At 54.6% G+C, this 20,332-nt stretch overlaps 31 non-coding genes across 31 annotated transcripts; all 31 read left to right on the top strand.

Annotated features, from left to right (window-relative positions):
- Positions 1 to 41: 41 nt before the first annotated feature.
- LOC135647586 (5S ribosomal RNA) lies at positions 42 to 160 on the top strand. The gene has a single exon (XR_010500321.1). It is a non-coding gene; the product is annotated as a 5S ribosomal RNA (ribosomal RNA).
- A 546-nt stretch (positions 161 to 706) lies between these two features.
- LOC135646437 (5S ribosomal RNA) lies at positions 707 to 825 on the top strand. Its single transcript, XR_010499188.1, has one exon. It is a non-coding gene; the product is annotated as a 5S ribosomal RNA (ribosomal RNA).
- A 546-nt stretch (positions 826 to 1,371) lies between these two features.
- On the top strand, positions 1,372 to 1,490 carry LOC135647450 (5S ribosomal RNA). Its single transcript, XR_010500187.1, has one exon. It is a non-coding gene; the product is annotated as a 5S ribosomal RNA (ribosomal RNA).
- A 546-nt stretch (positions 1,491 to 2,036) lies between these two features.
- LOC135648122 (5S ribosomal RNA) lies at positions 2,037 to 2,155 on the top strand. The gene has a single exon (XR_010500812.1). It is a non-coding gene; the product is annotated as a 5S ribosomal RNA (ribosomal RNA).
- Positions 2,156 to 2,701: 546 nt separating this feature from the next.
- On the top strand, positions 2,702 to 2,820 carry LOC135648185 (5S ribosomal RNA). Its single transcript, XR_010500874.1, has one exon. It is a non-coding gene; the product is annotated as a 5S ribosomal RNA (ribosomal RNA).
- Positions 2,821 to 3,366: 546 nt separating this feature from the next.
- On the top strand, positions 3,367 to 3,485 carry LOC135648121 (5S ribosomal RNA). Its single transcript, XR_010500811.1, has one exon. It is a non-coding gene; the product is annotated as a 5S ribosomal RNA (ribosomal RNA).
- A 546-nt stretch (positions 3,486 to 4,031) lies between these two features.
- On the top strand, positions 4,032 to 4,150 carry LOC135647162 (5S ribosomal RNA). Its single transcript, XR_010499904.1, has one exon. It is a non-coding gene; the product is annotated as a 5S ribosomal RNA (ribosomal RNA).
- Positions 4,151 to 4,696: 546 nt separating this feature from the next.
- On the top strand, positions 4,697 to 4,815 carry LOC135646356 (5S ribosomal RNA). Its single transcript, XR_010499110.1, has one exon. It is a non-coding gene; the product is annotated as a 5S ribosomal RNA (ribosomal RNA).
- A 542-nt stretch (positions 4,816 to 5,357) lies between these two features.
- LOC135647204 (5S ribosomal RNA) lies at positions 5,358 to 5,476 on the top strand. The gene has a single exon (XR_010499945.1). It is a non-coding gene; the product is annotated as a 5S ribosomal RNA (ribosomal RNA).
- A 546-nt stretch (positions 5,477 to 6,022) lies between these two features.
- Positions 6,023 to 6,141, top strand: LOC135646392 (5S ribosomal RNA). Its single transcript, XR_010499145.1, has one exon. It is a non-coding gene; the product is annotated as a 5S ribosomal RNA (ribosomal RNA).
- A 546-nt stretch (positions 6,142 to 6,687) lies between these two features.
- On the top strand, positions 6,688 to 6,806 carry LOC135646436 (5S ribosomal RNA). The gene has a single exon (XR_010499187.1). It is a non-coding gene; the product is annotated as a 5S ribosomal RNA (ribosomal RNA).
- A 546-nt stretch (positions 6,807 to 7,352) lies between these two features.
- On the top strand, positions 7,353 to 7,471 carry LOC135647134 (5S ribosomal RNA). Its single transcript, XR_010499877.1, has one exon. It is a non-coding gene; the product is annotated as a 5S ribosomal RNA (ribosomal RNA).
- Positions 7,472 to 8,017: 546 nt separating this feature from the next.
- LOC135648120 (5S ribosomal RNA) lies at positions 8,018 to 8,136 on the top strand. Its single transcript, XR_010500810.1, has one exon. It is a non-coding gene; the product is annotated as a 5S ribosomal RNA (ribosomal RNA).
- A 546-nt stretch (positions 8,137 to 8,682) lies between these two features.
- Positions 8,683 to 8,801, top strand: LOC135647277 (5S ribosomal RNA). Its single transcript, XR_010500018.1, has one exon. It is a non-coding gene; the product is annotated as a 5S ribosomal RNA (ribosomal RNA).
- Positions 8,802 to 9,347: 546 nt separating this feature from the next.
- On the top strand, positions 9,348 to 9,466 carry LOC135646355 (5S ribosomal RNA). The gene has a single exon (XR_010499109.1). It is a non-coding gene; the product is annotated as a 5S ribosomal RNA (ribosomal RNA).
- Positions 9,467 to 10,008: 542 nt separating this feature from the next.
- On the top strand, positions 10,009 to 10,127 carry LOC135647423 (5S ribosomal RNA). Its single transcript, XR_010500161.1, has one exon. It is a non-coding gene; the product is annotated as a 5S ribosomal RNA (ribosomal RNA).
- Positions 10,128 to 10,669: 542 nt separating this feature from the next.
- On the top strand, positions 10,670 to 10,788 carry LOC135647203 (5S ribosomal RNA). The gene has a single exon (XR_010499944.1). It is a non-coding gene; the product is annotated as a 5S ribosomal RNA (ribosomal RNA).
- Positions 10,789 to 11,334: 546 nt separating this feature from the next.
- On the top strand, positions 11,335 to 11,453 carry LOC135648182 (5S ribosomal RNA). The gene has a single exon (XR_010500871.1). It is a non-coding gene; the product is annotated as a 5S ribosomal RNA (ribosomal RNA).
- Positions 11,454 to 11,999: 546 nt separating this feature from the next.
- On the top strand, positions 12,000 to 12,118 carry LOC135646435 (5S ribosomal RNA). The gene has a single exon (XR_010499186.1). It is a non-coding gene; the product is annotated as a 5S ribosomal RNA (ribosomal RNA).
- Positions 12,119 to 12,664: 546 nt separating this feature from the next.
- LOC135647133 (5S ribosomal RNA) lies at positions 12,665 to 12,783 on the top strand. The gene has a single exon (XR_010499876.1). It is a non-coding gene; the product is annotated as a 5S ribosomal RNA (ribosomal RNA).
- A 546-nt stretch (positions 12,784 to 13,329) lies between these two features.
- LOC135647006 (5S ribosomal RNA) lies at positions 13,330 to 13,448 on the top strand. The gene has a single exon (XR_010499753.1). It is a non-coding gene; the product is annotated as a 5S ribosomal RNA (ribosomal RNA).
- Positions 13,449 to 13,994: 546 nt separating this feature from the next.
- On the top strand, positions 13,995 to 14,113 carry LOC135647396 (5S ribosomal RNA). The gene has a single exon (XR_010500135.1). It is a non-coding gene; the product is annotated as a 5S ribosomal RNA (ribosomal RNA).
- A 546-nt stretch (positions 14,114 to 14,659) lies between these two features.
- Positions 14,660 to 14,778, top strand: LOC135647476 (5S ribosomal RNA). The gene has a single exon (XR_010500213.1). It is a non-coding gene; the product is annotated as a 5S ribosomal RNA (ribosomal RNA).
- A 546-nt stretch (positions 14,779 to 15,324) lies between these two features.
- LOC135646434 (5S ribosomal RNA) lies at positions 15,325 to 15,443 on the top strand. Its single transcript, XR_010499185.1, has one exon. It is a non-coding gene; the product is annotated as a 5S ribosomal RNA (ribosomal RNA).
- A 546-nt stretch (positions 15,444 to 15,989) lies between these two features.
- On the top strand, positions 15,990 to 16,108 carry LOC135646433 (5S ribosomal RNA). The gene has a single exon (XR_010499184.1). It is a non-coding gene; the product is annotated as a 5S ribosomal RNA (ribosomal RNA).
- Positions 16,109 to 16,623: 515 nt separating this feature from the next.
- On the top strand, positions 16,624 to 16,742 carry LOC135646432 (5S ribosomal RNA). The gene has a single exon (XR_010499183.1). It is a non-coding gene; the product is annotated as a 5S ribosomal RNA (ribosomal RNA).
- A 546-nt stretch (positions 16,743 to 17,288) lies between these two features.
- LOC135646431 (5S ribosomal RNA) lies at positions 17,289 to 17,407 on the top strand. The gene has a single exon (XR_010499182.1). It is a non-coding gene; the product is annotated as a 5S ribosomal RNA (ribosomal RNA).
- Positions 17,408 to 17,953: 546 nt separating this feature from the next.
- Positions 17,954 to 18,072, top strand: LOC135646430 (5S ribosomal RNA). Its single transcript, XR_010499181.1, has one exon. It is a non-coding gene; the product is annotated as a 5S ribosomal RNA (ribosomal RNA).
- Positions 18,073 to 18,587: 515 nt separating this feature from the next.
- LOC135646424 (5S ribosomal RNA) lies at positions 18,588 to 18,706 on the top strand. The gene has a single exon (XR_010499176.1). It is a non-coding gene; the product is annotated as a 5S ribosomal RNA (ribosomal RNA).
- Positions 18,707 to 19,252: 546 nt separating this feature from the next.
- LOC135646299 (5S ribosomal RNA) lies at positions 19,253 to 19,371 on the top strand. Its single transcript, XR_010499056.1, has one exon. It is a non-coding gene; the product is annotated as a 5S ribosomal RNA (ribosomal RNA).
- Positions 19,372 to 20,120: 749 nt separating this feature from the next.
- Positions 20,121 to 20,239, top strand: LOC135647192 (5S ribosomal RNA). Its single transcript, XR_010499933.1, has one exon. It is a non-coding gene; the product is annotated as a 5S ribosomal RNA (ribosomal RNA).
- Positions 20,240 to 20,332: the final 93 nt, after the last annotated feature.

The raw sequence follows: 20,332 nt of genomic DNA, 5'->3' as shown, positions 1-20,332 counted from the left end.
TCCGCGACGTGCACAAAGGCGAGGGACGACGCACACAAAACGAGTGCGATCATACCAGCTCTAAAGCACCGTTTCCCATCAGAACTCCGAAGTTAAGCGTGCTTGGGCGAGAGTAGTACTAGGATGGGTGACCCCCTGGGAAGTCCTCGTGTTGCACTCCTTTTTGCGCCCCGAGCGGCCAAAAGACTTACTTAAAACTCTCCTTTAAGCTTTTCAATTTCTCCAGCATCATGGCCAACAGTAAATGTGTCATTAACATGTAAATGAAGTCATCATCTAAAAATTTCTTCGTAAACATACAATGATCAGACATGTATGGTTCCAGTATGGGTGACCCCATGGGAAGTCCTCGTGTTGCACTCCTTTTTGCGCCCCGAGCGGCCAAAACCTCTCCCGTCGACCTCCGAGGCGATGGTTTTGGGCCTCGAAATTCGCCGTGACCGCTACGCAGTCAGTCTCGTGGGGCTCGGAGAGAGCTTTCCGGAATGGGGCCGCAATAGCGATTCCGAGTTCGTTCGAGAAAGTCCCGATGGTTTCGGCGCGCGCTTGCAGTGTCCGGTACGCGGTCGGCCTCGTGGGCATCGGAGAGATCCGACGATGGCGATTCCGAGATCGTTCGAGAGGTTTCGGGGCGCGCAATGGGCTCCGGTCGTCGATATGCGCCGTCCGCGACGTGCACAAAGGCGAGGGACGACGCACACAAAACCAGTGCGATCATACCAGCACTAAAGCACCGGATCCCATCAGAACTCCGAAGTTAAGCGTGCTTGGGCGAGAGTAGTACTAGGATGGGTGACCCCCTGGGAAGTCCTCGTGTTGCACTCCTTTTTGCGCCCCGAGCGGCCAAAAGACTTACTTAAAACTCTCCTTTAAGCTTTTCAATTTTTCCAGCATCATGGCCAACAGTAAATGTGTCACTAACATGTAAATGAAGTCATCATCTAAAAATTTCTTCGTAAACATACAATGATCAGACATGTATGGTTCCAGGATGGGTGACCCCATGGGAAGTCCTCGTGTTGCACTCCATTTTGCGCCCCGAGCGGCCAAAACCTCTCCCGTCGACCTCCGAGGCGATGGTTTTGGGCCTCGGAATTCGCCGTGACTGCTACGCAGTCAGTCTCGTGGGGCTCGGAGAGAGCTTTCCGGAATGGGGCCGCAATAGCGATTCCGAGTTCGTTCGAGAAAGTCCCGCTGGTTTCGGCGCGCGCTTGCCGTGTCCGGTACGCAGTCGGCCTCGTGGGCATCGGAGAGATCCGACGATGGCGATTCCGAGATCGTTCGAGAGGTTTCGGGGCGCGCAATGGGCTCCGGTCGTCGATATGCGCCGTCCGCGACGTGCACAAAGGCGAGGGACGACGCACACAAAACTTGTGCGATCATACCAGCACTAAAGCACCGGATCCCATCAGAACTCTGAAGTTAAGCATGCTTGGGCGAGAGTAGTACTAGGATGGGTGACCCCCTGGGAAGTCCTCGTGTTGCACTCCTTTTTGCGCCCCGAGCGGCCAAAAGACTTACTTAAAACTCTCCTTTAAGCTTTTCAATTTTTCCAGCATCATGGCCAACAGTAAATGTGTCATTAACATGTAAATGAAGTCATCATCTAAAAATTTCTTCGTAAACATACAATGATCAGACATGTATGGTTCCAGGATGGGTGACCCCATGGGAAGTCCTCGTGTTGCACTCCCTTTTGCGCCCCGAGCGGCCAAAACCTCTCCCGTCGACCTCCGAGGCGATGGTTTTGGGCCTCGGAATTCGCCGTGACCGCTACGCAGTCAGTCTCGTGGGGCTCGGAGAGAGCTTTCCGGAATGGGGCCGCAATAGCGATTCCGAGTTCATTCGAGAAAGTCCCGATGGTTTCGGCGCGCGCTTGCCGTGTCCGGTACGCGGTCGGCCTCGTGGGCATCGGAGAGATCCGACGATGGCGATTCCGAGATCGTTCGAGAGGTTTCGGGGCGCGCAATGGGCTCCGGTCGTCGATATGCGCCGTCCGCGACGTGCACAAAGGCGAGGAACGACGCACACAAAACGAGTGCGATCATACCAGCACTAAAGCTCCGGATCCCATCAGAACTCCGAAGTTAAGCGTGCTTGGGCGAGAGTAGTACTAGGATGGGTGACCCCCTGGGAAGTCCTCGTGTTGCACTCCTTTTTGCGCCCCGAGCGGCCAAATGACTTACTTAAAACTCTCCTTTAAGCTTTTCAATTTTTCCAGCATCATGGCCAACAGTAAATGTGTCATTAGCATGTAAATGAAGTCATCATCTAAAAATTTCTTCGTAAACATACAATGATCAGACATGTATGGTTCCAGGATGGGTGACCCCATGGGAAGTCCTCGTGTTGCACTCCTTTTTGCGCCCCGAGCGGCCAAAACCTCTCCCGTCGACCTCCGGGGCGATGGTTTTGGGCCTCGGAATTCGCCGTGACCGCTACGCCGTCAGTCTCGTGGGGCTCGGATAGAGCTTTCCGGAATGGGGCCGCAATAGCGATTCCGAGTTCGTTCGAGAAAGTCCCGATGGTTTCGGCGCGCGCTTGCCGTGTCCGGTACGCGGTCGGCCTCGTGGGCATCGGAGAGATCCGACGATGGCGATTCCGAGATCGTTCGAGAGGTTTCGGGGCGCGGAATGGGCTCCGGTCGTCGATATGCGCCGTCTGCGATGTGCACAAAGGCGAGGGACGACGCACACAAAACGAGTGCGATCATACCAGCACTAAAGCACCGGATCCCATCAGAACTCCGAAGTTAAGCGTGCTTGGGCGAGAGTAGTACTAGGATGGGTGACCCCCTAGGAAGTCCTCGTGTTGCACTCCTTTTTGCGCCCCGAGCGGCCAAAAGACTTACTTAAAACTCTCCTTTAAGCTTTTCAATTTTTCCAGCATCATGGCCAACAGAAAATGTGTCATTAACATGTAAATGAAGTCATCATCTAAAAATTTCTTCGTAAACATACAATGATCAGACATGTATGGTTCCAGGATGGGTGACCCCATGGGAAGTCCTCGTGTTGCACTCCTTTTTGCGCCCCGAGCGGCCAAAACCTCTCCCGTCGACCTCCGGGGCGATGGTTTTGGGCCTCGGAATTCGCCGTGACCGCTACGCCGTCAGTCTCGTGGGGCTCGGAGAGAGCTTTCCGGAATGGGGCCGCAATAGCGATTCCGAGTTCGTTCGAGAAAGTCCCGATGGTTTCGGCGCGCGCTTGCCGTGTCCGGTACGCGGTCGGCCTCGTGGGCATCGGAGAGATCCGACGATGGCGATTCCGAGATCGTTCGAGAGGTTTCGGGGCGCGCAATGGGCTCCGGTCGTCGATATGCGCCGTCCGCGACGTGCACAAAGGCGAGGAACGACGCACACAAAACGAGTGCGATCATACCAGCACTAAAGCTCCGGATCCCATCAGAACTCCGAAGTTAAGCGTGCTTGGGCGAGAGTAGTACTAGGATGGGTGACCCCCTGGGAAGTCCTCGTGTTGCACTCCTTTTTGCGCCCCGAGCGGCCAAATGACTTACTTAAAACTCTCCTTTAAGCTTTTCAATTTTTCCAGCATCATGGCCAACAGTAAATGTGTCATTAGCATGTAAATGAAGTCATCATCTAAAAATTTCTTCGTAAACATACAATGATCAGACATGTATGGTTCCAGGATGGGTGACCCCATGGGAAGTCCTCGTGTTGCACTCCTTTTTGCGCCCCGAGCGGCCAAAACCTCTCCCGTCGACCTCCGGGGCGATGGTTTTGGGCCTCGGAATTCGCCGTGACCGCTACGCCGTCAGTCTCGTGGGGCTCGGATAGAGCTTTCCGGAATGGGGCCGCAATAGCGATTCCGAGTTCGTTCGAGAAAGTCCCGATGGTTTCGGCACGCGCTTGCCGTGTCCGGTACGCGGTCGGCCTCGTGGGCATCGGAGAGATCCGACGATGGCGATTCCGAGATCGTTCGAGAGGTTTCGGGGCGCGGAATGGGCTCCGGTCGTCGATATGCGCCGTCTGCGATGTGCACAAAGGCGAGGGACGACGCACACAAAACGAGTGCGATCATACCAGCACTAAAGCACCGGATCCCATCAGAACTCCGAAGTTAAGCGTGCTTGGGCTAGAGTAGTACTAGGATGGGTGACCCCCTAGGAAGTCCTCGTGTTGCACTCCTTTTTGCGCCCCGAGCGGCCAAAAGACTTACTTAAAACTCTCCTTTAAGCTTTTCAATTTTTCCAGCATCATGGCCAACAGAAAATGTGTCATTAACATGTAAATGAAGTCATCATCTAAAAATTTCTTCGTAAACATACAATGATCAGACATGTATGGTTCCAGGATGGGTGACCCCATGGGAAGTCCTCGTGTTGCACTCCTTTTTGCGCCCCGAGCGGCCAAAACCTCTCCCGTCGACCTCCGGGGCGATGGTTTTGGGCCTCGGAATTCGCCGTGACCGCTACGCCGTCAGTCTCGTGGGGCTCGGAGAGAGCTTTCCGGAATGGGGCCGCAATAGCGATTCCGAGTTCGTTCGAGAAAGTCCCGATGGTTTCGGCGCGCGCTTGCCGTGTCCGGTACGCGGTCGGCCTCGTGGGCATCGGAGAGATCCGACGATGGCGATTCCGAGATCGTTCGAGAGGTTTCGGGGCGCGCAATGGGCTCCGGTCGTCGATATGCGCCGTCCGCGACGTGCACAAAGGCGAGGGACGACGCACACAAAACGAGTGCGATCATACCAGCTCTAAAGCACCGGATCCCATCAGAACTCCGAAGTTAAGCGTGCTTGGGCGAGAGTAGTACTAGGATGGGTGACCCCCTGGGAAGTCCTCGTGTTGCACTCCTTTTTGCGCCCCGAGCGGCCAAAAGACTTAAAACTCTCCTTTAAGCTTTTCAATTTTTCCAGCATCATGGCCAACAGTAAATGTGTCATTAACATGTAAATGAAGTCATCATCTAAAAATTTCTTCGTAAACATACAATGATCAGACATGTATGGTTCCAGGATGGGTGACCCCATGGGAAGTCCTCGTGTTGCACTCCTTTTTGCGCCCCGAGCGGCCAAAACCTCTCCCGTCGACCTCCGAGGCGATGGTTTTGGGCCTCGGAATTCGCCGTGACCGCTACGCAGTCAGTCTCGTGGGGCTCGGAGAGAGCTTTCCGGAATGGGGCCGCAATAGCGATTACGAGTTCGTTCGAGAAAGTCCCGATGGTTTCGGCGCGCTCTTGCCGTGTCCGGTACGCGGTCGGCCTCGTGGGCATCGGAGAGATCCGACGATGGCGATTCCGAGATCGTTCGAGAGGTTTCGGGGCGCGCAATGGGCTCCGGTCGTCGATATGCGCCGTCCGCGACGTGCACAAAGGCGAGGGACGACGCACACAAATCCAGTGCTATCATACCAGCACTAAAGCACCGGATCCCATCAGAACTCCGAAGTTAAGCGTGCTTGGGCGAGAGTAGTACTAGGATGGGTGACCCCCTGGGAAGTCCTCGTGTTGCACTCCTTTTTGCGCCCCGAGCGGCCAAAAGACTTACTTAAAACTCTCCTTTATGCTTTTCAATTTTTCCAGCATCATGGCCAACAGTAAATGTGTCATTAACATGTAAATGAAGTCATCATCTAAAAATTTCTTCGTAAACATACAATGATCAGACATGTATGGTTCCAGGATGGGTGACCCCATGGGAAGTCCTCGTGTTGCACTCCTTTTTGCGCCCCGAGCGGCCAAAACCTCTCCCGTCGACCTCCGGGGCGATGGTTTTGGGCCTCGGAATTCGTCGTGACCGCTACGCCGTCAGTCTCGTGGGGCTCGGAGAGAGCTTTCCGGAATGGGGCCGCAATAGCGATTCCGAGTTCGTTCGAGAAAGTCCCGATGGTTTCGGCGCGCGCTTGCCGTGTCCGGTACGCGGTCGGCCTCGTGGGCATCGGAGAGATCCGACGATGGCGATTCCGAGATCGTTCGAGAGGTTTCGGGGCGCGCAATGGGCTCCGGTCGTCGATATGCGCCGTCCGCGACGTGCACAAACGCGAGGGACGACGCACACAAAGCGAGTGCGATCATACCAGCACTAAAGCACCGGATCCCATCAGAACTCCGATGTTAAGCGTGCTTGGGCGAGAGTAGTACTAGGATGGGTGACCCCCTGGGAAGTCCTCGTGTTGCACTCCTTTTTGCGCCCCGAGCGGCCAAAAGACTTACTTAAAACTCTCCTTTATGCTTTTCAATTTTTCCAGCATCATGGCCAACAGTAAATGTGTCATTAACATGTAAATGAAGTCATCATCTAAAAATTTCTTCGTAAACATACAATGATCAGACATGTATGGTTCCAGGATGGGTGACCCCATGGGAAGTCCTCGTGTTGCACTCCTTTTTGCGCCCCGAGCGGCCAAAACCTCTCCCGTCGACCTCCGAGGCGATGGTTTTGGGCCTCGGAATTCGCCGTGACCGCTACGCAGTCAGTCTCGTGGGGCTCGGAGAGAGCTTTCCGGAATGGGGCCGCAATAGCGATTCCGAGTTCGTTCGAGAAAGTCCCGATGGTTTCGGCGCGCGCTTGCCGTGTCCGGTACGCGGTCGGCCTCGTGGGCATCGGAGAGATCCGACGATGGCGATTCCGAGATCGTTCGAGAGGTTTCGGGGCGCGCAATGGGCTCCGGTCGTCGATATGCGCCGTCCGCGACGTGCACAAAGGCGAGGGACGACGCACACAAATCCAGTGCGATCATACCAGCACTAAAGCACCGGATCCCATCAGAACTCCGAAGTTAAGCGTGCTTGGGCGAGAGTAGTACTAGGATGGGTGACCCCCTGGGAAGTCCTCGTGTTGCACTCCTTTTTGCGCCCCGAGCGGCCAAAAGACTTACTTAAAACTCTCCTTTATGCTTTTCAATTTTTCCAGCATCGTGGCCAACAGTAAATGTGTCATTAACATGTAAATGAAGTCATCATCTAAAAATTTCTTCGTAAACATACAATGATCAGACATGTATGGTTCCAGGATGGGTGACCCCATGGGAAGTCCTCGTGTTGCACTCCTTTTTGCGCCCCGAGCGGCCAAAACCTCTCCCGTCGACCTCCGAGGCGATGGTTTTGGGCCTCAGACTTCGCCGTGACCGCTACGCAGTCAGTCTCGTGGGGCTCGGAGAGAGCTTTCCGGAATGGGGCCGCAATAGCGATTCCGAGTTCGTTCGAGAAAGTCCCGATGGTTTCGGCGCGCTCTTGCCGTGTCCGGTACGCGGTCGGCCTCGTGGGCATCGGAGAGATCCGACGATGGCGATTCCGAGATCGTTCGAGAGGTTTCGGGGCGCACAATGGGCTCCGGTCGTCGATATGCGCCGTCCGTGACGTGCACAAAGGCGAGCGACGACGCACACAAATCCAGTGCGATCATACCAGCACTAAAGCACCGGATCCCATCAGAACTCCGAAGTTAAGCGTGCTTGGGCGAGAGTAGTACTAGGATGGGTGTCCCCCTGGGAAGTCCTCGTGTTGCACTCCTTTTTGCGCCCCGAGCGGCCAAAAGACTTACTTAAAACTCTCCTTTATGCTTTTCAATTTTTCCAGCATCATGGCCAACAGTAAATGTGTCATTAACATGTAAATGAAGTCATCATCTAAAAATTTCTTCGTAAACATACAATGATCAGACATGTATGGTTCCAGGATGGGTGACCCCATGGGAAGTCCTCGTGTTGCACTCCTTTTTGTGCCCCGAGCGGCCAAAACCTCTCCCGTCGACCTCCGGGGTGATGGTTTTGGGCCTCGGAATTCGCCGTGACCGCTACGCAGTCAGTCTCGTGGGGCTCGGAGAGAGCTTTCCGGAATGGGGCCGCAATAGCGATTCCGAGTTCATTCGAGAAAGTCCCGATGGTTTCGGCGCGCGCTTGCCGTGTCCGGTACGCGGTCGGCCTCGTGGGCATCGGAGAGATCCGACGATGGCGATTCCGAGATCGTTCGAGAGGTTTCGGGGCGCGCAATGGGCTCCGGTCGTCGATATGCGCCGTCCGTGACGTGCACAAAGGCGAGGAACGACGCACACAAAACGAGTGCGATCATACCAGCACTAAAGCTCCGGATCCCATCAGAACTCCGAAGTTAAGCGTGCTTGGGCGAGAGTAGTACTAGGATGGGTGACCCCCTGGGAAGTCCTCGTGTTGCACTCCTTTTTGCGCCCCGAGCGGCCAAATGACTTACTTAAAACTCTCCTTTAAGCTTTTCAATTTTTCCAGCATCATGGCCAACAGTAAATGTGTCATTAGCATGTAAATGAAGTCATCATCTAAAAATTTCTTCGTAAACATACAATGATCAGACATGTATGGTTCCAGGATGGGTGACCCCATGGGAAGTCCTCGTGTTGCACTCCTTTTTGCGCCCCGAGCGGCCAAAACCTCTCCCGTCGACCTCCGGGGCGATGGTTTTGGGCCTCGGAATTCGCCGTGACCGCTACGCCGTCAGTCTCGTGGGGCTCGGATAGAGCTTTCCGGAATGGGGCCGCAATAGCGATTCCGAGTTCGTTCGAGAAAGTCCCGATGGTTTCGGTGCGCGCTTGCCGTGTCCGGTACGCGGTCGGCCTCGTGGGCATCGGAGAGATCCGACGATGGCGATTCCGAGATCGTTCGAGAGGTTTCGGGGCGCGCAATGGGCTCCGGTCGTCGATATGCGCCGTCCGCGATGTGCACAAAGGCGAGGGACGACGCACACAAAACGAGTGCGATCATACCAGCACTAAAGCACCGGATCCCATCAGAACTCCGAAGTTAAGCATGCTTGGGCGAGAGTAGTACTAGGATGGGTGACCCCCTAGGAAGTCCTCGTGTTGCACTCGTTTTTGCGCCCCGAGCGGCCAAAAGACTTACTTAAAACTCTCCTTTAAGCTTTTCAATTTTTCCAGCATCATGGCCAACAGAAAATGTGTCATTAACATGTAAATGAAGTCATCATCTAAAAATTTCTTCGTAAACATACAATGATCAGACATGTATGGTTCCAGGATGGGTGACCCCATGGGAAGTCCTCGTGTTGCACTCCTTTTTGCGCCCCGAGCGGCCAAAACCTCTCCCGTCGACCTCCGGGGCGATGGTTTTGGGCCTCGGAATTCGCCGTGACCGCTACGCCGTCAGTCTCGTGGGGCTCGGAGAGAGCTTTCCGGAATGGGGCCGCAATAGCGATTCCGAGTTCGTTCGAGAAAGTCCCGATGGTTTCGGCGCGCGCTTGCCGTGTCCGGTACGCGGTCGGCCTCGTGGGCATCGGAGAGATCCGACGATGGCGATTCCGAGATCGTTCGAGAGGTTTCGGGGCGCGCAATGGGCTCCGGTCGTCGATATGCGCCGTCCGCGACGTGCACAAAGGCGAGGGACGACGCAAACAAAACGAGTGCGATCATACCAGCTCTAAAGCACCGGATCCCATCAGAACTCCGAAGTTAAGCGTGCTTGGGCGAGAGTAGTACTAGGATGGGTGACCCCCTGGGAAGTCCTCGTGTTGCACTCCTTTTTGCGCCCCGAGCGGCCAAAAGACTTAAAACTCTCCTTTAAGCTTTTCAATTTTTCCAGCATCATGGCCAACAGAAAATGTGTCATTAACATGTAAATTAAGTCATCATCTAAAAATTTCTTCGTAAACATACAATGATCAGACATGTATGGTTCCATGATGGGTGACCCCATGGGAAGTCCTCGTGTTGCACTCCTTTTTGCGCCCCGAGCGGCCAAAACCTCTCCCGTCGACCTCCGAGGCGATGGTTTTGGGCCTCAGACTTCGCCGTGACCGCTACGCAGTCAGTCTCGTGGGGCTCGGAGAGAGCTTTCCGGAATGGGGCCGCAATAGCGATTCCGAGTTCGTTCGAGAAAGTCCCGATGGTTTCGGCGCGCTCTTGCCGTGTCCGGTACGCGGTCGGCCTCGTGGGCATCGGAGAGATCCGACGATGGCGATTCCGAGATCGTTCGAGAGGTTTCGGGGCGCGCAATGGGCTCCGGTCGTCGATATGCGCCGTCCGTGACGTGCACAAAGGCGAGCGACGACGCACACAAATCCAGTGCGATCATACCAGCACTAAAGCACCGGATCCCATCAGAACTCCGAAGTTAAGCGTGCTTGGGCGAGAGTAGTACTAGGATGCGTGACCCCCTGGGAAGTCCTCGTGTTGCACTCCTTTTTGCGCCCCGAGCGGCCAAAAGACTTAAAACTCTCCTTTAAGCTTTTCAATTTTTCCAGCATCATGGCCAACAGTAAATGTGTCATTAACATGTAAATGAAGTCATCATCTAAAAATTTCTTCGTAAACATACAATGATCAGACATGTATGGTTCCAGGATGGGTGACCCCATGGGAAGTCCTCGTGTTGCACTCCTTTTTGCGCCCCGAGCGGCCAAAACCTCTCCCGTCGACCTCCGAGGCGATGGTTTTGGGCCTCGGAATTCGCCGTGACCGCTACGCAGTCAGTCTCGTGGGGCTCGGAGAGAGCTTTCCGGAATGGGGCCGCAATAGCGATTACGAGTTCGTTCGAGAAAGTCCCGATGGTTTCGGCGCGCTCTTGCCGTGTCCGGTACGCGGTCGGCCTCGTGGGCATCGGAGAGATCCGACGATGGCGATTCCGAGATCGTTCGAGAGGTTTCGGGGCGCACAATGGGCTCCGGTCGTCGATATGCGCCGTCCGCGACGTGCACAAAGGCGAGGGACGACGCACACAAATCCAGTGCTATCATACCAGCACTAAAGCACCGGATCCCATCAGAACTCCGAAGTTAAGCGTGCTTGGGCGAGAGTAGTACTAGGATGGGTGACCCCCTGGGAAGTCCTCGTGTTGCACTCCTTTTTGCGCCCCGAGCGGCCAAAAGACTTACTTAAAACTCTCCTTTATGCTTTTCAATTTTTCCAGCATCATGGCCAACAGTAAATGTGTCATTAACATGTAAATGAAGTCATCATCTAAAAATTTCTTCGTAAACATACAATGATCAGACATGTATGGTTCCAGGATGGGTGACCCCATGGGAAGTCCTCGTGTTGCACTCCTTTTTGCGCCCCGAGCGGCCAAAACCTCTCCCGTCGACCTCCGAGGAGATGGTTTTGGGCCTCGGAATTCGCCGTGACCACTACGCAGTCAGTCTCGTGGGGCTCGGAGAGAGCTTTCCGGAATGGGGCCGCAATAGCGATTCCGAGTTCGTTCGAGAAAGTCCCGATGGTTTCGGCGCGCTCTTGCCGTGTCCGGTACGCGGTCGGCCTCGTGGGCATCGGAGAGATCCGACGATGGCGATTCCGAGATCGTTCGAGAGGTTTCGGGGCGCGCAATGGGCTCCGGTCGTCGATATGCGCCGTCCGCGACGTGCACAAAGGCGAGGGACGACGCACACAAAGCGAGTGCGATCATACCAGCACTAAAGCACCGGATCCCATCAGAACTCCGAAGTTAAGCGTGCTTGGGCGAGAGTAGTACTAGGATGGGTGACCCCCTGGGAAGTCCTCGTGTTGCACTCCTTTTTGCGCCCCGAGCGGCCAAAAGACTTACTTAAAACTCTCCTTTATGCTTTTCAATTTTTCCAGCATCATGGCCAACAGTAAATGTGTCATTAACATGTAAATGAAGTCATCATCTAAAAATTTCTTCGTAAACATACAATGATCAGACATGTATGGTTCCAGGATGGGTGACCCCATGGGAAGTCCTCGTGTTGCACTCCTTTTTGCGCCCCGAGCGGCCAAAACCTCTCCCGTCGACCTCCGAGGCGATGGTTTTGGGCCTCGGAATTCGCCTCGACCGCTACGCAGTCAGTCTCGTGGGGCTCGGAGAGAGCTTTCCGGAATGGGGTCGCAATAGCGATTCCGAGTTCGTTCGAGAAAGTCCCGATGGTTTCGGCGCGCGCTTGCCGTGTCCGGTACGCGGTCGGCCTCGTGGGCATCGGAGAGATCCGACGATGGTGATTCCGAGATCGTTCGAGAGGTTTCGGGGCGTGCAATGGGCTCCGGTCGTCGATATGCGCCGTCCGCGACGTGCACAAAGGCGAGGGACGACGCACACAAATCCAGTGCGATCATACCAGCACTAAAGCACCGGATCCCATCAGAACTCCGAAGTTAAGCGTGCTTGGGCGAGAGTAGTACTAGGATGGGTGACCCCCTGGGAAGTCCTCGTGTTGCACTCCTTTTTGCGCCCCGAGCGGCCAGAAGACTTACTTAAAACTCTCCTTTATGCTTTTCAATTTTTCCAGCATCGTGGCCAACAGTAAATGTGTCATTAACATGTAAATGAAGTCATCATCTAAAAATTTCTTCGTAAACATACAATGATCAGACATGTATGGTTCCAGGATGGGTGACCCCATGGGAAGTCCTCGTGTTGCACTCCTTTTTGCGCCCCGAGCGGCCAAAACCTCTCCCGTCGACCTCCGAGGCGATGGTTTTGGGCCTCAGACTTCGCCGTGACCGCTACGCAGTCAGTCTCGTGGGGCTCGGAGAGAGCTTTCCGGAATGGGGCCGCAATAGCGATTCCGAGTTCGTTCGAGAAAGTCCCGATGGTTTCGGCGCGCTCTTACCGTGTCCGGTACGCGGTCGGCCTCGTCGGCATCGGAGAGATCCGACGATGGCGATTCCGAGATCGTTCGAGAGGTTTCGGGGCGCGCAATGGGCTCCGGTCGTCGATATGCGCCGTCCGCGACGTGCACAAAGGCGAGCGACGACGCACACAAATCCAGTGCGATCATACCAGCACTAAAGCACCGGATCCCATCAGAACTCCGAAGTTAAGCGTGCTTGGGCGAGAGTAGTACTAGGATGGGTGTCCCCCTGGGAAGTCCTCGTGTTGCACTCCTTTTTGCGCCCCGAGCGGCCAAAAGACTTACTTAAAACTCTCCTTTATGCTTTTCAATTTTTCCAGCATCATGGCCAACAGTAAATGTGTCATTAACATGTAAATGAAGTCATCATCTAAAAATTTCTTCGTAAACATACAATGATCAGACATGTATGGTTCCAGGATGGGTGACCCCATGGGAAGTCCTCGTGTTGCACTCCTTTTTGTGCCCCGAGCGGCCAAAACCTCTCCCGTCGACCTCCGGGGCGATGGTTTTGGGCCTCGGAATTCGCCGTGACCGCTACGCAGTCAGTCTCGTGGGGCTCGGAGAGAGCTTTCCGGAATGGGGCCGCAATAGCGATTCCGAGTTCGTTCGAGAAAGTCCCGATGGTTTCGGCGCGCGCTTGCCGTGTCCGGTACGCGGTCGGCCTCGTGGGCATCGGAGAGATCCGACGATGGCGATTCCGAGATCGTTCGAGAGGTTTCGGGGCGCGCAATGGGCTCCGGTCGTCGATATGCGCCGTCCGCGACGTGCACAAAGGCGAGGGACGACTCACACAAAGCGAGTGCGATCATACCAGCACTAAAGCACCGGATCCCATCAGAACTCCGAAGTTAAGCCTGCTTGGGCGAGAGTAGTACTAGGATGGGTGACCCCCTGGGAAGTCCTCGTGTTGCACTCCTTTTTGCGCCCCGAGCGGCCAAAAGACTTACTTAAAACTCTCCTTTATGCTTTTCAATTTTTCCAGCATCATGGCCAACAGTAAATGTGTCATTAACATGTAAATGAAGTCATCATCTAAAAATTTCTTCGTAAACATACAATGATCAGACATGTATGGTTCCAGGATGGGTGACCCCATGGGAAGTCCTCGTGTTGCACTCCTTTTTGTGCCCCGAGCGGCCAAAACCTCTCCCGTCGACCTCCGGGGCGATGGTTTTGGGCCTCGGAATTCGCCGTGACCGCTACGCAGTCAGTCTCGTGGGGCTCGGAGAGAGCTTTCCGGAATGGGGCCGCAATAGCGATTCCGAGTTCGTTCGAGAAAGTCCCGATGGTTTCGGCGCGCGCTTGCCGTGTCCGGTACGCGGTCGGCCTCGTGGGCATCGGAGAGATCCGACGATGGCGATTCCGAGATCGTTCGAGAGGTTTCGGGGCGCGCAATGGGCTCCGGTCGTCGATATGCGCCGTCCGCGACGTGCACAAAGGCGAGGGACGACGCACACAAAGCGAGTGCGATCATACCAACACTAAAGCACCGGATCCCATCAGAACTCCGAAGTTAAGCCTGCTTGGGCGAGAGTAGTACTAGGATGGGTGACCCCCTGGGAAGTCCTCGTGTTGCACTCCTTTTTGCGCCCCGAGCGGCCAAAAGACTTACTTAAAACTCTCCTTTATGCTTTTCAATTTTTCCAGCATCATGGCCAACAGTAAATGTGTCATTAACATGTAAATGAAGTCATCATCTAAAAATTTCTTCGTAAACATACAATGATCAGACATGTATGGTTCCAGGATGGGTGACCCCATGGGAAGTCCTCGTGTTGCACTCCTTTTTGCGCCCCGAGCAGCCAAAACCTCTCCCGTCGACCTCCGAGGCGATGGTTTTGGGCCTCGGAATTCGCCGTGACCGCTACGCAGTCAGTCTCGTGGGGCTCGGAGAGAGCTTTCCGGAATGGGGCCGCAATAGCGATTACGAGTTCGTTCGAGAAAGTCCCGATGGTTTCGGCGCGCTCTTGCCGTGTCCGGTACGCGGTCGGCCTCGTGGGCATCGGAGAGATCCGACGATGGCGATTCCGAGATCGTTCGAGAGGTTTCGGGGCGCGCAATGGGCTCCGGTCGTCGATATACGCCGTCCGCGACGTGCACAAAGGCGAGGGACGACGCACATAAATCCAGTGCGATCATACCAGCACTAAAGCACCGGATCCCATCAGAACTCCGAGGTTAAGCGTGCTTGGGCGAGAGTAGTACAAGGATGGGTGACCCCCTGGGAAGTCCTCGTGTTGCACTCCTTTTTGCGCCCCGAGCGGCCAAAAGACTTACTTAAAACTCTCCTTTATGCTTTTCAATTTTTCCAGCATCATGGCCAACAGTAAATGTGTCATTAACATGTAAATGAAGTCATCATCTAAAAATTTCTTCGTAAACATACAATGATCAGACATGTATGGTTCCAGGATGGGTGACCCCATGGGAAGTCCTCGTGTTGCACTCCTTTTTGCGCCCCGAGCGGCCAAAACCTCTCTCGTCGACCTCCGAGGCGATGGTTTTGGGCCTCGGAATTCGCCGTGACCGCTACGCAGTCAGTCTAGTGGGGCTCGGAGAGAGCTTTCCGGAATGGGGCCGCAATAGCGATTCCGAGTTCGTTCGAGAAAGTCCCGATGGTTTCGGCGCGCTCTTGCCGTGTCCGGTACGCGGTCGGCCTCGTGGGCATCGGAGAGATCCGACGATGGCGATTCCGAGATCGTTCGAGAGGTTTCGGGGCGCGCAATGGGCTCCGGTCGTCGATATGCGCCGTCCGCGACGTGCACAAAGGCGAGGGACGACGCACACAAATCCAGTGCGATCATACCAGCACTAAAGCACCGGATCCCATCAGAACTCCGAAGTTAAGCGTGCTTGGGCGAGAGTAGTACTAGGATGGGTGACCCCCTGGGAAGTCCTCGTGTTGCACTCCTTTTTGCGCCCCGAGCGGCCAAAAGACTTACTTAAAACTCTCCTTTATGCTTTTCAATTTTTCCAGCATCATGGCCAAAAGTAAATGTGTCATTAACATGTAAATGAAGTCATCATCTAAAAATTTCTTCGTAAACATACAATGATCAGACATGTATGGTTCCAGGATGGGTGACCCCATGGGAAGTCCTCGTGTTGCACTCCTTTTTGCGCCCCGAGCGGCCAAAACCTCTCCCGTCGACCTCCGAGGCGATGGTTTTGGGCCTCGGAATTCGCCGTGACCGCTACGCAGTCAGTCTCGTGGGGCTCGGAGAGAGCTTTCCGGAATGGGGCCGCAATAGCGATTCCGAGTTCGTTCGAGAAAGTCCCGATGGTTTCGGCGCGCGCTTGCCGTGTCCGGTACGCGGTCGGCCTCGTGGGCATCGGAGAGATCCGACGATGGCGATTCCGAGATCGTTCGAGAGGTTTCGGGGCGCGCAATGGGCTCCGGTCGTCGATATGCGCCGTCCGCGACGTGCACAAAGGCGAGGGACGACGCACACAAATCCAGTGCGATCATACCAGCACTAAAGCACCGGATCCCATCAGAACTCCGAAGTTAAGCGTGCTTGGGCGAGAGTAGTACTAGGATGGGTGACCCCCTGGGAAGTCCTCGTGTTGCACTCCTTTTTGCGCCCCGAGCGGCCAAAAGACTTACTTAAAACTCTCCTTTATGCTTTTCAATTTTTCCAGCATCATGGCCAACAGTAAATGTGTCATTAACATGTAAATGAAGTCATCATCTAAAAATTTCTTCGTAAACATACAATGATCAGACATGTATGGTTCCAGGATGGGTGACCCCATGGGAAGTCCTCGTGTTGCACTCCTTTTTGCGCCCCGAGTGGCCAAAACCTCTCCCGTCGACCTCCGAGGCGATGGTTTTGGGCCTCGGAATTCGCCATGACCGCTACGCAGTCAGTCTCGTGGGGCTCGGAGAGAGCTTTCCGGAATGGGGCCGCAATAGCGATTCCGAGTTCGTTCGAGAAAGTCCCGATGGTTTCGGCGCGCGCTTGCCGTGTCCGGTACGCGGTCGGCCTCGTGGGCATCGTTCGAGAGGTTTCGGGGCGCGCAATGGGCTCCGGTCGTCGATATGCGCCGTCCGCGACGTGCACAAAGGCGAGGGACGACGCACACAAATCCAGTGCGATCATACCAGCACTAAAGCACCGGATCCCATCAGAACTCCGAAGTTAAGCGTGCTTGGGCGAGAGTAGTACTAGGATGGGTGACCCCCTGGGAAGTCCTCGTGTTGCACTCCTTTTTGCGCCCCGAGCGGCCAAAAGACTTACTTAAAACTCTCCTTTATGCTTTTCAATTTTTCCAGCATCATGGCCAACAGTAAATGTGTCATTAACATGTAAATGAAGTCATCATCTAAAAATTTCTTCGTAAACATACAATGATCAGACATGTATGGTTCCAGGATGGGTGACCCCATGGGAAGTCCTCGTGTTGCACTCCTTTTTGCGCCCCGAGCGGCCAAAACCTCTCCCGTCGACCTCCGAGGCGATGGTTTTGGGCCTCGGAATTCGCCGTGACCGCTACGCAGTCAGTCTCGTGGGGCTCGGAGAGAGCTTTCCGGAATGGGGCCGCAATAGCGATTCCGAGTTCGTTCGAGAAAGTCCCGATGGTTTCGGCGCGCGCTTGCCGTGTCCGGTACGCGGTCGGCCTCGTGGGCATCGGAGAGATCCGACGATGGCGATTCCGAGATCGTTCGAGAGGTTTCGGGGCGCGCAATGGGCTCCGGTCGTCGATATGCGCCGTCCGCGACGTGCACAAAGGCGAGGGACGACGCACACAAATCCAGTGCGATCATACCAGCACTAAAGCACCGGATCCCATCAGAACTCCGAAGTTAAGCGTGCTTGGGCGAGAGTAGTACTAGGATGGGTGACCCCCTGGGAAGTCCTCGTGTTGCACTCCTTTTTGCGCCCCGAGCGGCCAAAAGACTTACTTAAAACTCTCCTTTATGCTTTTCAATTTTTCCAGCATCGTGGCCAACAGTAAATGTGTCATTAACATATAAATGAAGTCATCATCTAAAAATTTCTTCGTAAACATACAATGATCAGACATGTATGGTTCCAGGATGGGTGACCCCATGGGAAGTCCTCGTGTTGCACTCCTTTTTGCGCCCCGAGCGGCCAAAACCTCTCCCGTCGACCTCCGAGGCGATGGTTTTGGGCCTCAGAATTCGCCGTGACCGCTACGCAGTCAGTCTCGTGGGGCTCGGAGAGAGCTTTCCGGAATGGGGCCGCAATAGCGATTCCGAGTTCGTTCGAGAAAGTCCCGATGGTTTCGGCGCGCTCTTGCCGTGTCCGGTACGCGGTCGGCCTCGTGGGCATCGGAGAGATCCGACGATGGCGATTCCGAGATCGTTCGAGAGGTTTCGGGGCGCGCAATGGGCTCCGGTCGTCGATATGCGCCGTCCGCGACGTGCACAAAGGCGAGCGACGACGCACACAAATCCAGTGCGATCATACCAGCACTAAAGCACCGGATCCCATCAGAACTCCGAAGTTAAGCGTGCTTGGGCGAGAGTAGTACTAGGATGGGTGACCCCCTGGGAAGTCCTCGTGTTGCACTCCTTTTTGCGCCCCGAGCGGCCAAAAGACTTACTTAAAACTCTCCTTTATGCTTTTCAATTTTTCCAGCATCGTGGCCAACAGTAAATGTGTCATTAACATGTAAATGAAGTCATCATCTAAAAATTTCTTCGTAAACATACAATGATCAGACATGTATGGTTCCAGGATGGGTGACCCCATGGGAAGTCCTCGTGTTGCACTCCTTTTTGCGCCCCGAGCAGCCAAAACCTCTCCCGTCGACCTCCGAGGCGATGGTTTTGGGCCTCGGAATTCGCCGTGACCGCTACGCAGTCAGTCTCGTGGGGCTCGGAGAGAGCTTTCCGGAATGGGGCCGCAATAGCGATTCCGAGTTCGTTCGAGAAAGTCCCGATGGTTTCGGCGCGCGCTTGCCGTGTCCGGTACGCGGTCGGCCTCGTGGGCATCGTTCGAGAGGTTTCGGGGCGCGCAATGGGCTCCGGTCGTCGATATGCGCCGTCCGCGACGTGCACAAAGGCGAGGGACGACGCACACAAAATGAGTGCGATCATACCAGCACTAAAGCACCGGATCCCATTAGAACTCTGAAGTTAAGCGTGCTTGGGCGAGAGTAGTACTAGGATGGGTGACCCCCTGGGAAGTCCTCGTGTTGCACTCCTTTTTGCGCCCCGAGCAGCCAAAAGACTTACTTAAAACTCTCCTTTAAGCTTTTCAATTTTTCCAGCATCATGGCCAACAGTAAATGTGTCATTAACATGTAAATGAAGTCATCATCTAAAAATTTCTTCGTAAACATACAATGATCAGACATGTATGGTTCCAGGATGGGTGACCCCATGGGAAGTCCTCGTGTTGCACTCCTTTTTGCGCCCCGAGTGGCCAAAACCTCTCCCGTCGACCTCCGAGGCGATGGTTTTGGGCCTCGGAATTCGCCATGACCGCTACGCAGTCAGTCTCGTGGGGCTCGGAGAGAGCTTTCCGGAATGGGGCCGCAATAGCGATTCCGAGTTCGTTCGAGAAAGTCCCGATGGTTTCGGCGCGCGCTTGCCGTGTCCGGTACGCGGTCGGCCTCGTGGGCATCGGAGAGATCCGACGATGGCGATTCCGAGATCGTTCGAGAGGTTTCGGGGCGCGCAATGGGCTCCGGTCGTCGAAATGCGTCGTCCGCGACGTGCACAAAGGCGAGGGACGACGCACACAAAACGAGTGCGATCATACCAGCACTAAAGCACCGGATCCCATCAGAACTCCGAAGTTAAGCGTGCTTGGGCGAGAGTAGTACTAGGATGGGTGACCCCCTTGGAAGTCCTCGTGTTGCACTCCTTTTTGCGCCCCGAGCGGCCAAAAGACTTACTTAAAACTTTCCTTTAAGCTTTTCAATTTTTCCAGCATCATGGCCAACAGTAAATGTGTCATTAACATGTAAATGAAGTCATCATCTAAAAATTTCTTCGTAAACATACAATGATCAGACATGTATGGTTCCAGGATGGGTGACCCCCTGGGAAGTCCTCGTGTTGCACTCCTTTTTGCGTCCCGAGCGGCCAAAAGACTTACTTAAAACTTTCCTTTAAGCTTTTCAATTTTTCCAGCATCATGGCCAACAGTAAATGTGTCATTAACATGTAAATGAAGTCATCATCTAAAAATTTCTTCGTAAACATACAATGATCAGACATGTATGGTTCCAGGATGGGTGACCCCATGGGAAGTCCTCGTGTTGCACTCCTTTTTGCGCCCCGAGCGGCCAAAACCACTCCCGTCGACCTCCGAGGCGATGGTTTTGGGCCTCGGAATTCGCCGTGACCGCTACGCAGTCAGTCTCGTGGGGCTCGGAGAGAGCTTTCCGGAATGGGGCCGCAATAGCGATTCCGAGTTCGTTCGAGAAAGTCCCGATGGTTTCGGCGTGCGCTTGCCGTGTCCGGTACGCGGTCGGCCTCGTGGGCATCGGAGAGATCCGACGAGGGCGATTCCGAGATCGTTCGAGAGGTTTCGGGGCGCGCAATGGGCTCCGGTCGTCGATATGCGCCGTCCGCGACGTGCACAAAGGCGAGGGACGACGCACACAAAACGAGTGTGATCATAACAGCACTAAAGCACCGGATCCCATCAGAACTCCGAAGTTAAGCGTGCTTGGGCGAGAGTAGTACTAGGATGGGTGACCCCCTGGGAAGTCCTCGTGTTGCACTCCTTTTTGCGCCCCGAGCGGCCAAAAGACTTACTTAAAACTCTCCTTTAAGCTTTTCAATTTTTCCAGCATCATGGCCAACAGTAAATGTGTCAT

The sequence above is a fragment of the Musa acuminata genome, chromosome BXJ3-8 (assembly GCF_036884655.1).
Source record: "Musa acuminata AAA Group cultivar baxijiao chromosome BXJ3-8, Cavendish_Baxijiao_AAA, whole genome shotgun sequence".
NCBI classification, from domain to species: Eukaryota; Viridiplantae; Streptophyta; class Magnoliopsida; order Zingiberales; family Musaceae; genus Musa; species Musa acuminata.
This window is presented reverse-complemented; position numbering and strand designations above follow the sequence as displayed.